The 18258-nt window shown below is 42.0% G+C and overlaps 1 protein-coding gene across 4 annotated transcripts in view; it reads right to left on the minus strand.

Annotated features, from left to right (window-relative positions):
• The window catches only part of ANKRD6 (ankyrin repeat domain 6), a 183114-nt gene extending 165229 nt beyond the window's left edge, over positions 1-17885 (minus strand). For all 4 annotated transcript variants that reach the window (XM_055433191.2, XM_055433192.2, XM_055433194.2 and 1 more), the window contains exon 1: positions 17705-17885. The gene's annotated coding sequence lies outside the window, so the exon portion shown is untranslated. The remainder of the gene's footprint in view (positions 1-17704) is intronic.
• Positions 17886-18258: the final 373 nt, after the last annotated feature.

An 18258-nucleotide genomic window follows, 5' to 3' on the forward strand; every position in this document is an offset into this window, starting at 1 on the left:
CCTTTTGAGAATCTTATTCCTTTATGGTATTCCTACGTTCTGGGCAATTCTGGGCTCCCTTAAAGAGGGTATATTTTGAATGATTAGTAATTCTGATCATATAGTAAATATCCCAAGTCTAAGGGAACTCATTATTGAAAGAAATCCTTTGATAATCTTACATAGGATTCTTTAAATCCTTATTAGCATATGCTTTTGAGGTAAGTTTCCCAAGACATCTCCCAACAGGAAGGTATCTAATTAGCTGCAAGTCCCTCATTGGATGATAAAGTGTTTACTTTTCTTACATTTCAAAGTACAAAATACCCTGGCTTACATCCAATCAACCATCCAGGATTTGTTTCAGCAGGGTAGCAAAGATGGAAAATGTTTCAAGGCACATGACCCTCAGTTTTAAAACTGCTTTTGAACAGCAACACAGCTCCACTCATATTAAATATTGATAGTGCTAAGTTCTTCGATTCCTCAAGTTTTTATTTTTCTGGTTTTTGTTTTTGGAGGTTTTTTTGAGGGGGGGGGTCCTCACTTTTTTCCATATGGTATAAAAACCCAACAGGTGCCAGGGGATTTTGCTACTATTCATGACTGGCTTTACAGCTCTTTACTGTACTAAGTTTTCGAACAGCAAATGGAGGAAAACAAAGACTTCAGTGAGCAAGCCATTCATTAAGTATCAGGTAACCTAGGACAATACATTCTGGAGATTAAGGAAATTATAAATAATTAAATAAGCATCAGTTCCTAAAGCACCTATAAAACATCTGCACTTGGATTCTTCCTTTCATGGTAACTTCTGCTACTAACTTTTATTTCAATTTTAAAAAGAGACAGCTAACCCAGGGATTCAATGCTAATTTTAGCTTTAATTTGTTCCCTTTTAGCATCAAGAGGCATATGGAGCTCCAATGTAAACCAGTCACTTTTTCTGAAGACCCAGTGCCAACATCCCGATCATTATTTCTATTTGGAAGCAAGGCAGCAGATGGCTGTATAGGTGCGGTCAGGCAGTGAATGATTTGATTTCTATGATAAGCCCACGGCCGGGTCTCTCTGCACGTGTTCAGAATGCTGATGACTAATGCCGCTGGGCATTCCCCTCTCAGTTCCAAGCTCTCCTATCTAGCAGGCAAGGCTTCAGTTCTGGGGTGAGTCAAGAAGCATATTTGGAGCTACCAGAGAAACTATTTTTAGGGACCCAAAGACAAGTTGCCACAAGGGTCTGAGTTACTTAAGGTCCTCCATCAAAATCTGGGGTGCTTATTACGCATGCATCTCCCTGGATCTGCTGAATCAGGACCCTGAGGAATCAGGGTGGGCATCGTTGAACTGTAATAGAGTTCCCAGATGATTCTTATGCACGGTGAGCTGGAAACAGATTGATCTAAAGACTGGAAGACAGACTAGCAGATTGTTAACTAGAAGATCAATTGAGTAACTTACGTGAGATCACTTAAAATCTACTTCAGATTCTCGATAGGTAGGTTTTATTATCCCCACTACAATGGTAAACTGTGGGCCAGAGATTAAGTAAATCCTAACTAGGATTCCCTTCTCCAGGGTATCTTCCCAACCCAGGGATCGAACCCAGGTCTCCTGCATTGCAGGCAGATTCTTCACAGCCTGAGCCACCAGGAAAGCCCATAGAAGCAGAGTCACCTCAAACCAAGTTACACTGATTTTTAAAATATTTTATTTTTACTTACTCATTTATTTGGCTGCTTGGGTCTTAGTTGTGGCATGCAGGATCTTCTAGCTATCTTTAGTGGTGACATAGGAACTCTTAATTGCAGCACGTGGTATCTAGTTCCCCAACCAGGGATGAAACCAGGTCCCCCTGCATTGGGAGTTCAAGGTCTTAGCCACTGGACCACCAGGGAAGTCCCCCAAATTATACTAATTTAAGTCTAGTGAAAGCGTTAGCAAACTTTCTGTAAAGGGATAGTAAATAAATACATTACATTTTGTGGGTCATGCAGTCTCTACAATAATTACTCAACTCTGCCAGTATAGTGTGAAAGCAGCCACAGACAGGATGGAATTCAAGGGGTATGGTTATGTTCTAAAAAATTTTGTGAAACAGGGAGTGGGCTAGACTTGGCCCATGGCTATAGTTTGCTGACCTTTGGTCTGCTGCTGCTGCTGCTAAGTCACTTCAGTCGTGACCGACTCTGTGTGACCCCATAGACAGAAGCCCACCAGGCTCCCCCTTCCCTGGGATTCTCCAGGCAAGAACACTGGAGTGGGTTGCCATTTCCTTCTCTGGTCTAGCGCATCTTTAATTCCAACACGGCACCATAAAATATAATTATCTTTTTAAAAATAAGGTTGATATTAATTCCTCATTTAAATGCTTTCTTCTCTGCAATCATCCTGTTTTTTCAGTCTTTTAACTTTATTGAGGATTTCAATGGCTAAGTCAAAAATCTGTCTAGGTAAATGTCACATTATATTTGAAAATATGCAGGTTATTTTCAAATATCTCTTGATTGATTTCTAACATAATTTCACAGTGCTAAGAGAACAGACTCTGTATAAATTTCAATACCTTTAGACCATGAAATTTTTGCACCTTGTTTATGCCCTGGATATGGTCCAGTGTCTCCTGGTTTATAGTCTATGGGAACTTGAATAGAATTTGTATCCTACTGTTGTGTAAAAATTATATAAATCTTAATTATGTTGAATTGGTTTGTGGTACTTCTAGGTCTACTATATCCTTCTACTTTTCTGTCTATTCATCCTACTAATTTTTGAGAGTTTGATATTGAAACTCCAACTAAAAATCTTTATTTATCTACTTAAAAAATAATTGTAATATATAGTGGAACTATATGTTACTTTGTTCTGTATTTTCCAAGTATCCTGTAAATGTGTTATCATACTTCCATAATTTAATTTTTTTAGTTTTATGTATGTATTTGACTGCACTGGGTCTTAGTTTTGTCATGTGGGATCTAGTTCCCTGACCAGGCATCGAACCCCAGCCCCCTGCATTGGGAGAGTGGAGTCTGAGTCTCTGGACCACCAGAGAAGTCCCATACTTTCATAATTTAAAAAAGAAAAAAAATGCAAAAAAATTAGGACCTAAAAGGCAGTAAATATTAATTATTGGCACTTCTTCTTTAGGGAAAACAGCCCAATCACAACTACGAGTGGATAAATGAAACATTACTACAGGCAGACCTCAAAGACATTGTGGATTTGGTTCCAGACCACTCAATAAACTGAATACTGCAATAAAGCAAGTCACAGCAGTCTTTTGGCTTCTTAGGATACATAAAAGTTATATTTATACTACTCTGTAGTCTATTTAGTGTGCTATAGCATTATGGCTCAAAAATATACATACGTTAATTTTAAGTATTTTATTTATTTAAAAAGTTTAAAATATTTTATTGCCAAAAAATGCTTATCATCATCTGAGTCTTCAATGAGTCATGATCTTTTTGCAATAGTAACACCAAAGACCACTGACCACACATCATCATAATAATGAAAAAGTTTGAAATATTGTAAGAATTACCAACACGTGACACAGAGACACAAAGTGAGCAAATGCCATTGGAAAAATGGAGCTGATGGACTTGCTCAATACAGGGTTGCCACATACCTTCAATTTGTAAAAAAATGCAGTATCTGTGAAGCACAATAAAACAAAGAGCAATGAAACAAGATATGCCCATATGCCCGTATAATTGATGTAACTACTAAGTTGTGGACCACTTTCTCTATGACTCCAACTAGGTACTGGGATCTTTCACATGATATTTTATTCCAGTTCCAGTTCCAGTTCAGTCGCTCAGTCGTGTCCGACTCTCCGCGACCCCATGAATCACAGCACGCCAGGCCTCCCTGTCCATCACCAACTCCCGGAGTTCACTCAAACTCATGTCCACAGAGTCGGTGATGCCATCCAGCCATCTCATTCTCCGTCATCCCCTTCTCCTCCCGCCCCCAACCTTTCCCTAATCCCTCAATATTCTCCATTTCTAGCTGTCAGATGCTGGATATAGTCAAATGGCATCCTCCTAGGCACAAAATAGTTTCAAGTAAATAAATACGGCCAAATCTTACAACTTTAGTTTCCATTATATTGTCACGCTGCTTATTTACATCATGCCAAATGCCAGGCTGGATGAATCACAAGCTGGAATCAAGATAGCCGGGAGAAACATCAACAACCTCAGATATGCAGATGATACCACTCTCATGGCAGAAAGCAAAGAGGAACTAAAAAGACTCTCGATGAGGGTGAAAGAGGAGAGTGAAAAAGCTGCTTAAAACTCAATATTCAAAAAACTAAGATCATGGCATCTGGTTCCATCACTTCATGACAAATAGAAGGGGGAAACGTGGAAGCAGGGAAAGATTTTATTTTCTTGGGCTCCAAAATCACTTTGAACAGTAACTACAGTCATGAAATTAAAAGACACTTGCTCCTTGGAAGGAAAGCTATGACAAACTTAGCATATTAAAAAGCAAAGACATCACTTTGCTGACAAAGGTCTGTATAATCAAAACTATGGTTCTCTACTTACTACTAGTCATGGACGGATGGATGTGAGAGTTGGGCCATAAAGAAAGCTGAGTGCTGAAGAATTGATGACTTTCGAATTGTGGTGCTGGAGAAGACTCTGGAGAGTCTCTTGGACTGTAAGGAGATCAAACCAATTAATCCTAAAGAAAATCAACCCTGAATATTCATTGGAAGGACTGATGCTGAAGCTGAAGTTCCAATCCTTTGGCTACCTATTGCGAAGAGCTGACTCACTGGAAAAGAGCCTGATGCTGGGAAAGACTGAAGGCAAAAGAAGAGGGTGGCCGAGGATGAGAGGAACTCAACCAACTCAATGGAGAAGAATTTGAGCAAACTCCAGGGTATAGTGGAGGACAGAGAAGCCTGGTGTGCAGTCCACGGGGTTCCAAAGAGTCAGACATGACTTAGTGACTGAACAAGAACAAGAGCAAATAAGTAAATGTTGCACTTAATTTATGACGGCGTAATATTTCACATGGTGAAGACTGAAGAGGAAAATTTTCATGCTTGCCTATTGCCAGCAGCTGGAAGTAAATTATTACAAGAACATTCATGAACCCAATGAGACATGCATATTCTTGTTCTTGGCTAATCTTCCTCTGTTCCATCTTTCTCAAATGTGCAATTCTCTAGGGAGTTGGATGACTCTGAATAAATAAAATAAAATACACTTCATTCCCTAATAAATGTATGAAACTAGATGGTTTAATCCTATTTCTATTTACTCAAGAATTACGACAAAATTGTTTCCTGTAGGAAGGTCTCACCCACACCTTACACTACAAAGACATAACACTTTATATATAGCTGTTTGGAAAGTGATAAATAAATCATATGAAGCAGTTACACTGAACTGACCAGTTAAAAGACTAGCATATTAATATAAAAGATGGCTACTTATCCATCAAAGAGCTCTGTTCCCCTTTAATTTTTTTATTTTTTTAATTGGAGGCTAATTATTTTACAATATTCTATTGGTTGGTTTTACCATACATTGACATGAATCCACCCCGGGTGTACATGAGTGTTCCCCTTTTAAAGTAAATCACTATTGCTCAGAAGCAGCTGTCTACCCAGGCACATAGATTTCCCAGCCTCCATAAATTGAGGTGGGGATTTGAGCTGGTTCTGGCCAATGGAATGTGAGTAGAAGTAATGTTTTTACTTGCTGGTGGAGGGAGTTATTCTGGTATGCCTTTCCCACCCTCTCTTCACCCCTGTAGGGACACTGGAAATCACCTTGTTCATGTCGGTATAACAAGATGGGAGGACCCTTTATCTGCAAATCAGTTGAAGAAGAGCTAACCAGGAGAGCTGCCTAACCACTATTTGGACTTCTAGTGAGATGGAAGTAAACTTGTACTGGCTTAAGCCACTGAGATTTGGAAACATCTGTTACAGCAGTTAGCCTACTCTAACAGAATATACTTGAGTTGAATAAATGAGTCAAGTCACGATTTATTGAAGGATTTCTAAGATGAATGCCAAGATTAAAGAATCAATGTATAAGAAAAACTTGCAAGTTACAGTTTTTCCCATTTGTGCAATCCATTTATATGAGTTAAAAACCAGTCTGAAGGACTCGGGAGTTCTATTTATTAAATAAATTCTGATACCTAACATCTTTTATAACAATACATCATTGCAATAGCTCACCTAACCACTGGATACGCCACAAGGTAGAATGTATTGTATGACACATTTATAATATATTTGTAACATTCAGAAAACAAAGATCATGGCATCTGGTCCCATCACTTCATGGCAAATAGATGGAAAAACAGTGGAAACAGTGTCAGACTTTATTTTTTTGGGCTCCAAAATCACTGCAGATGCTGACTGCAGCCATGAAATTAAAAGACGCTTGCTCCTTGGAAGGAAAGTTATGACCAACCTTGATAGTATATTAAAAAGCAGAGACATTACTTTGCCAACCAAGGTCCATCTAGTCAAGGCAATGGTTTTTCCTGTGGTCATGTATGGATGTGAGAGTTGGATTGTGAAGAAAGCTGATCACCGAAGAATTGATGCTTTTGAACTGTGGTGTTGGAGAAGACTCTTGAAGAGTCCCTTATACTGCAAGGAGATCCAACCAGTCCATTCTAGAGGAGATCAATCCTGGGTGTTCATTGGAAGGATTGATGCTAAAGCTGAAACTGCAATACTTGGGCCACCTCATGCGACGAGTTGACTCACTGGAAAAGACTCTGATGCTGGGAAAGGTTGGGGGCGGGAGGAGAAGGGGACGACAGAGAATGAGATGGCTGGATGGCATCACCGACTCTGTGGACATGAGTTTGAGTGTACTCCGGGAGTTGGTGATGGATAGGGAGGCCTGGCGTGCTGTGATTCATGGGGTCGTGGAGAGTCGGACACGACTGAGCGACTGAACTGAACTGAACTGAACACACTGTAAACCAGAAAACAATCTGAAAATTAAATTTGCACGCCCTGGGGCAGAATCTACTGAACCTCAGTCATTCAGAACCACTTCCTGAGTTTTCCATAGCTGTGTACCTCAAATATTATTTTCTTCCTATTTTTCCAGCATCACTGACTCAATGGACATGAGTTTGAACAAATTCTGGGAGACGGTGAAGGACAGCAAAGCCCACTGCTGCTGCTAAGTCACTTCAGTCCTGTCCGATTCTGTGCGACCCCACAGATGGCAGCCCAACAGGCTCCTCTGGTGTGCTGCAATTCATGAGGTTGCAAAGTGTAGGACGTGACTTAGCAACTGAACAACAACAATTTCTCCAGAGAGTCTGAGTCCCACTCAGTCCCACCTCTGCCCACTGGAAACCTGAAGATGGTTTACTCTGGGGCTACTTGAGGATGCTGGAGTTTGTAGGACACAGGAGAGAATCACTGGAGCTCTGAGGGAAAAGAACTGTTTATGCTTCTCCCAGGTTTGAACAGAAAGAAAGCCTCTGGAGCCCGGTAAGGGGAAAGATACACCAGAAAACTGAAAGGGGCTAAGACACCCAAGTGAAAAAGCTTGTTATGGGGTGAGAAGAGCTCTATAAATTATATTTAAATTATATTTTCTTGTAGTGTTTACTGTTTGGGATTAGGGAATCATTTGAGAATATAACGAAAGTTATGGGATATTTCCCCTTTCATATATACAAATGAGCATTAACTACTCACACCTAAATTCTGGAAGCTGTTAAGAGCCTTTGCAGTCCATCAGTCCTGAACCTCAGGTTAAGAATCCCTAGTTTGTTGTTGTTGTTTAGTCTTTAAGTCATGTTCAACTCTTTGCGACCCTATGGACTCTTAACCGCCAGACCCCTCTGTCCATGGAATTCTCCAGGCAAGAATACTGGAATGAGTTGCCATTTCCTTCTCCAGGGAATCTTCCCAACCCAGAGATTGAACCTGGGTCTGCTGTATTGGCAAGTAGATATTTTACTGCTAAGCCATCAGGGAAGCCCAGGAATCCCTATTATAGTGGGAGATTTAAAAGCTTCTCCTCAGGTTGATACAGCAATCTACTAATAAATAATGCAGACTCTTCCCTATGCAAGAGAGAACACAGCTATTCCTTCATCTCTTCTCCTATGACTGGGGATAAGGAGGAGGAAGGAAAGAGAGTAATGTCACTCCCTGGCTTTCCTGGCCATCCTGCACTGTCCCTAACCTCTATGCCTTGGTGCAGTACAGCAGTGGGGCACCATCAATAGAATATTTGTTTTCTTTTTTTCTTTTTTAAACTTTATTTTGAGAGAATTCTCTGGTGGTCCAAGGTTAGGACTCTGTGTTTCCACAGCAACAGGCACCGGTTCAGTCCCTGGTCAGGGAACTAAGATCCCGCATGCTGCATGGCACAGCCAAAAAAAAGAAAATAGAAGAAAAACTTTATTTTGAAACAATAGTACTTTCTCACATAAGCTGCAAAATAAAATAGTACATGAACCTCAAAGACATGATGCTAAGTAAAATAAGCCACACACAAAAGAAAAAGCACTGCATGATTCTACTTATATAATGCATCTAGAGTAGTCAAATTGACAGAGAAAGAAAGTAGAACAGTGGTTACCAGGTGTCTGGGGGAGATGAGATTGGGGAGTTATTGTTAAGTGGGTACCCATTTTCAGTTCAGGATGATGAAAGTCTCTGGAGACTGACAGTGGTGATGGTTACACAACAAAGAGAATGAAACTGATGCCACTGAACTGCATATTTAAAATACTATTGAAATGGTGAGTTTTATGTCATGTACATCACAATAAAAAATAGTACAGAGAGTGCCCATGTACCCTATCTCCCAACAGTAACGTCTTACGTAGTGAAGTCGCTCAGTCGTGTCTGATTCTTCGCGACTCTGTGGACTGTAAACCTGCCACAGTCCGTCCATGGGATTTTCCAGGCAAGAATACTAGAGCGGGTTGCCATTTCCTTCTCCAACTGTCTTACATAACCAGAGTACAGTTATCAAAACAAGGAAATGGGCATTGGTATAATACTATTAACTATAGAACTTACTTGAATTTCACTTTTCCCATGAGCTCAGGGTATGTATGTGTGTGTGCAGTTCTATGAATTTTATCACATTCACAGATTCATGTAACTATCACCATAGTCAGAGTACAAAACTATCAAACCTCCACTTTACAGGTCAGGAAACTGAGGCAGCTGGACAGTTAAGTAAACTGTCAAAAATTTTACAACCAATAGGTGCCAGAACCAGGCATCTTACCCAGTAAGATCAGCTCTGAAGTGCATGCCTCTTAATCAAAGGTTAACCAAACCTGTAAATATAGGGCATAACTAGGATACTCAAATGCATCCATATATGTGTATTCAAGAAGTCTGCTCTGTGGTACTTGAATATTTTAGACTATATATGGCATAATACAAAATAGTACACAATGCATTTCAGCATTCTACCTAAACTGGGTCAAATCCAGAATTTCATGCTAGGACTTACTGTTCACTTGGTATTTTCTAGCTAAAAAGTAACTTTAAAGACTGGCATGAGACAGGTTATCCTGACAAAGAAAGAGAAAAAATTTAGCTTTGTGAAAAATCTGAACTGAAATTTTCCAAGTCAAATTGTTCATGATTTGGTTTATTTTTATCCTCAATAATAAATTCAAATCACTACCATTTAACCATGATAAAATAGGCCCATCTCAAGTTATTACATTTTTACCTCCTATTAAGCAAATATTTTAGTTACTAGACTATCTAAATAGTTCCACTATGGGAACAAAGTGGTTTTTTTTTGGTAATACATATGATTAATGCTGAATTTTCTTGTGTGATTTTATAGTTTTTTATTAATACCTGATATATTTATTTTTATGATCATAAACTGAATATATGTTCATTTTAATAAGTCTAAAAGTCCTGTAAAGATGCAAAGGGGGGAAAAAACCCAACACTTGCCAGACTTGTCACCTGGAGGCAATTTCCTTGTATATCAGATTTCTGTGGGACTTGCCCAGAGTTAGAATAAAATGCTGACATTTTTAAAAACTGAAAACTCTAATTTACAGAAATAAAGGTATAAATTTTCTGACCTTGGAATCAGGTTTTGAAATAGAATGGTATTTTGGATTTATATTCCCGAGTGTGAATACAGGCATGAACAGTCTGAAAGGACTTAACACAGTAAGCGACCGAAGCTCATAATAAAAGGAAGTCAGCAGGTTACGTCAAGTTAACAGTCTCAGTAGTTCTCTCTGGTCCACAGATCATCAGGTTGACTCAACGGCATCTACCTTCAGAAGTGTGGAAGAAAAAGAATGTTGATTTTACCCTGTGGATATGAATAATTTCACAGAACCATACATTTTTTAAAGCAATATTTTGGTCTAGCCCCCTCAGTGAAGAGAAAACTGACGCTCTCAGAAACTGTCTAGAGCTCCACAGTGAGTTGGCAGCCTGGACCACACCATGTTTCCTGATGTCCTTCCGTCCTCCCCAAGACCCCGGACATGCCCCTCCACCCAACTCATCAAGATGATGGACAGCAGGATTCCTAGAGCTGATGTGGAAAACTAAAAGAGAACTAAGTTCTGTTTTCACCTCTTATCTACTTAATATCTGTTAGGAAAATTGACCTTATTCTTTTGTATTTATTCCTTTTAGAAACATTACTCAAAGCATATGTCCTTTACCAAAAATCAACAACAACAACAACAAAAAAAACCTTGCTGATTCTTGTTTAGTTATTAATACTAGTTTACTTTGGACTCTTTTCCATTTTTGGTTGCTATTTGCTGGTATCTCCATTAAATTCAATTTTTTAAAAAAGAATGATTTTTACTCTCATGGACAGAAATATTTCCCATAATCTCCATTCCTGAACTGAAAACAACAAATCACTGATGTAGAAATTAAGTCCATTTAGCTATCGATAAACTCCCAAATTTAAATTAAATCTTTTCATCCTTACATACCCTTTCCTAATTGTATATGAAGATATTAAGATTTCCCAGATGGTCAACAGACACATGAAAAGATGCTCAACATTGCTAATCATCAGGGAAATGCAAATCAAAACCACAATGAGATATCATCTCATGCCTGTCAGAATGGCGATCATCAAAAAGAACACAAATAACAAATGCTGGCAAGGATGTGGAAGAAAGGGAACCCTTGTACACTGTTGGTAGGAATATAAATTGGTACACTCACTATGGAAAACAGTATGGAGGTTTCCCAAAAAGCTAACAGTAGAACTACGATGTGACTCAGCAATTCTACTCCTGGGTATTTATCTGAAAGACACAAAAAACTAATTCAAAAAGACACATGTACCCCAATGCTCATAGCAGCCTTATTTACAACTGCTGTCAAGATACAGAAGCAACCTAAGTGTCCATCAACAGATGAATGGACAAAGAAGATGTGCAACACACACACACACACAATGGAATATTATTTGGTCATAAAAAGATGGAATTTTGCCATTTGCAGCAACATGGCTGAACATGGAGGGCATTATGCTAAGTGAAATAAGTCAGGTAGAGAAAGACAAACACTGTATGATAATCACTTAGATGTGGAATCTAAAAAATACAACAAACTAGTGATTAAAACAAACAAACAAAAAAGAAGCAGACTCACAGATACAGACAACAAACTAGTGGTTACCAGTGGGGATAGGCAAGTGCGGAAGGGCGGGGCAGAGTAGGGGTAGGGGACTCAGAGGTACAAACTATGAGGTAAAACATAAGCTACAAGAATGTATTGTATAACATGGGAAATATAGCCAACAAACTACATAAGAATTATAATAACTGTAATGGATGGAGCTTCCCTGGTAGCTCAGTCAGTAAAGAATCTGCCTGCAGTGCAGGAGACCCAGGTTGATTCCTGAGTCAGGAAGAGCCCCTGGAGAAGGAAATGGCAACCCAGTCCAGTTTTCTTGCTTAGAAAATCCCATGGACAGAGGAGCCTGGTGGGCTACAGTCCATGGGGTTGCAAGAGTTGGACATGACTTAGCAACTAAATCACCATCACCATGAATGGATAACAACCTTTTTAAAAAAGTAAAGCATTTCATAAAGCATTCTGTGGCTAATATCAGATTCTAACAGTTAAATTGATGCTCAAATTTTCTGACTCTCAATTTTCTTTTTTTTTTTTTTAATGATTTTATTTATTTTTGGTTGTGAAGGTCTTCATTGCTGCCTGTTGCTTTCTCTAGTTGTGGCACACGAGCTTAGTTGCTCCTTGGCTCAATTTTCTTTTAAGTAAGAGTTGCAGACAAAAGGAAGAAAGCAATTCATTCTAATCCACATTTCAATATCTACAATGCAGTTTTCTACTTTATACCCTAAAACCATAAGACACTGAGTATTATCTATAAAAATCGTGAATCACTATGTAGTATACCTGAAACAAATATAACATTGCTAAGTCAGCCATGAACATTTTTTTAAAAAGATGTTCAGTATTAAATATAATCCGCCTAACACCAAAGCAAGATATGAAAAAGAAAAATCATGCTGATAATCTATAGATAGTCATGACAAGGAAAAACAGAATAATCAGTTCAGAAGACTCAAACAGTTTCCCATACACACAAATATACCCAAATTTTATAGAGGGGGAAAAAACCCTCAACATGATAAACCAAAACAAACAGAAAAAAAAAAATTTAAGGTCAATTTGGAAGTATCACCTACGCTTCTGTATAGGCTTCCCGATGATAAATGACTGAAGAACACAACAATAATAATCTACAACTACGCTAAGGAAACATCACTATGATGAATGTATTTTTGAGCGTATTCTTCAAAGTTGTTAAAATATCACTCGGTCCTAGCTTAGACTTGGGATCTGGACAAGCAAAGGACAAGGGAAGAAAGTTCTGTTTCTTAAAAGGAACTATGACAGCCATCTGTGACATCGTTATCCAAGTCAGCCTTTCCTTGGAAGACTAACAAGTATCTCTTATTGATAGGCATTATCGTGGGATGCTCTGCAATTTAATAAAATCCATATCATCTGGGCTTCCCTGGTGGCTCAGTGGTAAAGAATCCGCCTGCCAATGCAGGAGACATGGGTTCGAATCTGTAATCCAGGAAGATCCCACCTGCCACAGAGCAACTGCTCCGGTGTGCTTCAACAACTATTGAACCTGTGCTCTCGAGCCCGAGAGCCGCAATACGGAGCCCACATGCTATAACTAACTACTGAAGTCAAGAGCCCTAGAGCCCACGCTCAGGGACAAGAAAAGCCACTGCAGTGAGGAAACTGCGCACCGCAGCTAGAGAGTAGCCCAGCTTGCCCAGAAAAACCCTGTGAGCAGCAATGAAGACCCAGCACAGCCAAAAATAAATAAATACAATGAAAAAAATATATATATATCATCTGAAAAGATTATCTGCCTCTCTGTGCTAAAAGTATATGCAGAAATTAAATCCTACTTGAAACATTTCCCAGCCTATCACCTATGTTCAGACTTCACAAGACATAAGACAGCCATACCCCCTTTAGAAGTGCACTAATCTTTGCTCATCCCAAACCAAGGCTCATGGTGGTCCCTGAAAATGAGTATTCCAAAGATGGTCTAAATAAAATCAAAGATCGTCACAATAGTAAACTAGAGTTTTCTGTTTGAAAAAACAATAAATCATCCTATAATGTAAACTACTTCATAGTTTACTAACAGAGATTTTGAGCACCCACTATTCTTAAATATGGGCAATGACATATACCCATCACTGGACACTGATTTGGTACTATTTATAGTAACAACCCGGAGAAGGCAATGGCAAGCCACTCCAGTACTCTTGCCTAGAAAATCCCATGGATGGTTGAGCCTGGTAGGCTGCAGTCCGTGGGGTCGCTAAGAGTCGGACACGACTGAGCGACTTCACTTTCACTTTTCACTTTCACACATTGAAGAAGGCAATGGCAACCCACTCCAGTGTTCTTGCCTGGAGAATCCCAGGGACGGGGGAGCCTGGTGGGCTTCCGTCTATGGGGTCACACAGAGTCGGACACGACTGAAGTGACTTAGCAGCAGCAGCAGCAGCAGCATAGTAACAACCAGGCTTCCCAGGTGGCGCTAGTGATAAAGAACTCGCCTTCCAATGCAGGAGACGTAACTGACGAGGGTTCGAGCCCTGGGTCGGGAAGATCCCCTGGAGGAGGACATGGTAACCCACTCCAGTATCCTTGCATGGAGAATCCCATGGACAGAGGCGCCTCGTGGTCTACAATCCATAGGGTCGCAAGAGTCAGACACCCCTAAAGCGACTGAGCACTCACATACATAATAACAACCATTAAAACAGCTATTATTTCTTGAGACTCCATTGTATTCCAGGTCTTTAAAAGGTGGTTTTATGTATATTATCTAGTTTAATTCTCTTAAAGAGTCTTATGAGGAAGGCTCTAGCCAATTCTGTGTCATATAGGAGAAAACCAAGATGCAGCCCACTGCATACAGAAGCTATAGTGTGTGTTAGGTCGCTCTTCTCATTCTCCAGGCAAGAATACTGGATTAGGTCACCATGCCCTCCTCTAGGGGATCTTCCTGACCCAGGGATCAAACCCAAGTCTGTCTGCATCTCCATGAAGGCAGATTCTTTACCCACTAAGCCACCTGGGAAACCCACACAGAAGCTTAACCTGGGGCTTTTTCAGGCAGACACCTTCCTTAGTTAACTGGTATCCCCTGGGGAGCTGGTTTTATCTTAGACCAACAATTCCTCAACTGTTCACCACGGCACTGGGAGTGCTGTAGCAAATTCACAGGGACAACTCAGGATTTCTGAAAATTTCAAGGGAAACACAGCGCACTCAACACGCTGGACATTGAACCTACAGGCTGGTGGAGTTCACAGTTTCCAAATCAGATCCTATCACATTCCTACCACTGACATTGTATCTCTGCAAAGCGTGGGTTTTCAGTGGTTGCTGTGATAAAAAGCAAGCGCTGCAGAAAAATTAATGTGGGACAGGAAATGAGACTGGGATCCAATCTGATTCCAAGTGTGCACACACACACACAGACACACAATCCCATTTGAAACTGTGGTTATTTAAGAATGATATAAATTTCTTTCTCTTAGTTTATGAGTGTCATTTTTCTTCAAACAGCTTCTATGTTGTTAGGATATACATACTTATTACGTTATTTCAACCTAACTACTTACTAGCTACCGAAAACTAGGGGCACTGTGAAAGAATTACTGAGATACAAAGGACACCATGAACCAAGTTTAGGAATCTCTGATTAACCAAGAAGTGACTGAAAGTGTGCAATTCACAAAGGAGAGCTGTGAGTCAACCCAAAGAAATAACTTAAAAGTCCCGAACACAAACATCACAACCAGAAAAAGAAGAATTTAGGTTAAAACCGTTTTTAAAGGTCACTCTCAGTTGGCTTAATCCTTCAAATCCCAACACAATGTCCTCTGGATAATTGGTATTTTTTTAAAGACTTCTAAAACACATGCATGCAAATTACTGTTTTTCCAATTCTTAAAGACTCAAGCAAAGCTTTCAAAATTATAGCCTCCAAGCTATGTTTGAAGAGACTGGGCCTCCCCCATACAGACAGAACACACCCGCAAAGCCTTGCCAAAGAAACCAGGGGCAAAGCGTGACAGAGAGACTGCTCACCCCAGCACTTTGATACTTTCAGCTTTTTTGTGGTTTGCGTCTTACTCTCCATATCCTGCTTTTAAGTTCTACAGGCTCCAGGTTACTGTGAAAATGGTTATTTAGAAACTTGCCTTCCACAGAGTTTCTCATATCAGATATTAAACGTGAAAAGCAATGGGAAATAAACACAAAAGCCAAACTAGTGGTTCCTCTGGGAGATAAAAGAGAAGTGGAATGCCATGGGGAGGAGTGCTCGGGGCTACAAGGTTCTAAGGATGCTCTGGTTCTTCAGCTGGGTGATGGGTACCTGGGTGTGTCTTCTGTTCTTATTTTTTAATTTGTACTTCTCCGCTTGTTGCTTTCTGAATGCACGCTATAGTTCATAGTGGCGGCCCCAGAATTTCAGCATATGCATGCCCTGGGAGCTGGCTGTGTGCTTTGTCTCTAGGCAGAGTTGTCTCTAAGCAAACTGTCTGCTTTTACTTGGATTATGTACTTATCTGGAGGGGCTCTGGAGAGGCTGATGGGTGTGAGTGAGAAGCGAAGGTTAATTTTTGGTGCCACCACCGAACCAGGACTTAACGAATTGGCATTTTGTTATCACCTTTGGTTTATATCTCCCAATGTGCCATCACTTGTTTTCCTGGGCTCTTATTCCTTTCCATCCTTCTTCCTCTCTCCCCTCCTCATTTATGACCTAGAGTGCAGAAAACTCTTCTAATTAGGATCTTTAATTTTTAAAAACATTCTTCATTTACAATATATTAAGCAGCTGCTAAGGATGATGGAAGATAAACACGTGTGGTCGGCAGGTAGGACACCAGGAGAACCAAGGTTGCTATTGCTATTTTAAGGATGGAACCCCCTCCCCTCTGAGACCATCAGTACACTGTGGGACCACCATGGACCCAGGTGTGTTTGTATTCATTGCCCAAGTTCTTCCCACTAACATTGGCCTAGTAGATGTTACCTAAATGTGAAATGACTATCTTCATCCACAGGCTCAAAGAAAGGATGCCCAACGTTCAAGAGCTCTATGCCAAGCTTTTCACTTACATTTAATTTCTACAACAGTACTACCAGGCTATGTACAAATACACTCAGTCTACCTGAGGCTTAAAAAAGTGAATTTTCCAAAGTCACACAGCTAACAAGACGCATCAAGACTCAGTCTCATAACCCCAAAGGGAACTTCTTCCACCACCACTTACACCATCTCACCACGCTTGAGGGAAAACATGCTTGACCCGCTTTAGGAAACTGACCCTCTCTGGTAACAAGTATTAGACGCCACTTCCCCTTCCCCACCTCAAATCTACCGGAAGCGCCACACTGAAATTTCCAAGACAAGTGTCGGTGAACTGATGTCTCAAATTCAGACCAAACAACGTGCTCGCTTCCTCGAGCTCTGGGACATGCCACTTGCTAACTCTTCACAGAGCTTAATTCCAGCCAGATCGGAGCTCCCCGGGGCAGAAGAGCCCCCACGGTCCGGCGCCTGCGCCCCTCTGCAGTCCTCGAAGGGCTGAGGGAAGGGACCAGGCTGCAGGCGCGTCCCAGCCAAGTCCGGTCACTCCGAAGCCGGCCGCAGGCCCGGGGGCGGCGGGGGCCGCTGGCGACCAGGGGAGACCCTCCTTTTACGCCCCAAGACTGCCGGGTCTCCGCGTGCGGAATACCTGGGGACCCCTGTTCCCCTCAGGCACCCACACACACCCCGACCACCACCACCACTTTCTACAAACTCTTTCAGCTCACTGGAGCAAGAGGAAGGGGACGTGCAAAGGCGAGAAAGTTCTCTGCCCCCTCCCCCAAGTTCTGTATTCGAGGGAAGCAACTGAAGGAAAGCGACAAGGGAGGTGCCCGGGGAGGACCCCCCACCCCCAAGCTCCGGCGACGGCTTCCCCGGAGGCCGCAGGAAAGGCGGCGTCGCGCTGGGTCTGGGACTCTTCCCCAACAGACAGCGATCGGGGGAGCCCCCACCAGCGACATCGTCCTCCCCGGATCAGAGCCCCCCACACACACCGGGAGGAGGGGGCGCCGGCCCTCGGAGAAACAGAGGTCTGGAAAGGAGCCGGCGAGGTCACACAGTACCGTTCTCTCCGTGCCGCAGGGTCCGATGCTGGCGACCGGGTAGGAGGCGAGGGGATCCGGTGGGCACGGGCTCTCGCTGGCTCCGGCGGCCCCTGGGCCTCGGCGGCCTCCTGCCGCCGCTCGCCGGGCTGCGCTCGCCGCTCCGCAGGTTACCTGTGGCCGAGCCGCCTCGCCCGCCGCCCGCTCGGCCCTCCGCCCCGCCCGCGCGCGCTCGGAGGCTGGGGCCGCAGCGCCCCGCAGCGGCCGGTTCGGGCGCGGCGGCGGCCCGGGGCGAGGAGGGGGCCCCCCAGCCCTCCCGCTGGCCTCGCCCTGCAGCCAGCTCCCTGCCCGGCCGCCGCGCCTTCGGCGCCTGCGAGAGGCCTCCTTATCAAGAGGGAGAGGAGCCGGGGCATGCAATTAGGTGAAGTTTTCCGAGCAGAGGTTGCCAGGTTTGTTAGGAGGGAGAGGGGATTCGGGAGGAGAAACCATCCTTCAACCTGTGGCCAAGTGTGTATTTCAATGTATTCGTGGTTCACTTATCTGAGATGTCTCAACGGCAGCTAGACAACAATGAT

Source organism: Moschus berezovskii, chromosome 10 (assembly GCF_049115385.1).
Source record: "Moschus berezovskii isolate FMDL1 chromosome 10, NW_MosBer_1.0, whole genome shotgun sequence".
NCBI lineage: Eukaryota > Metazoa > Chordata > Mammalia > Artiodactyla > Moschidae > Moschus > Moschus berezovskii.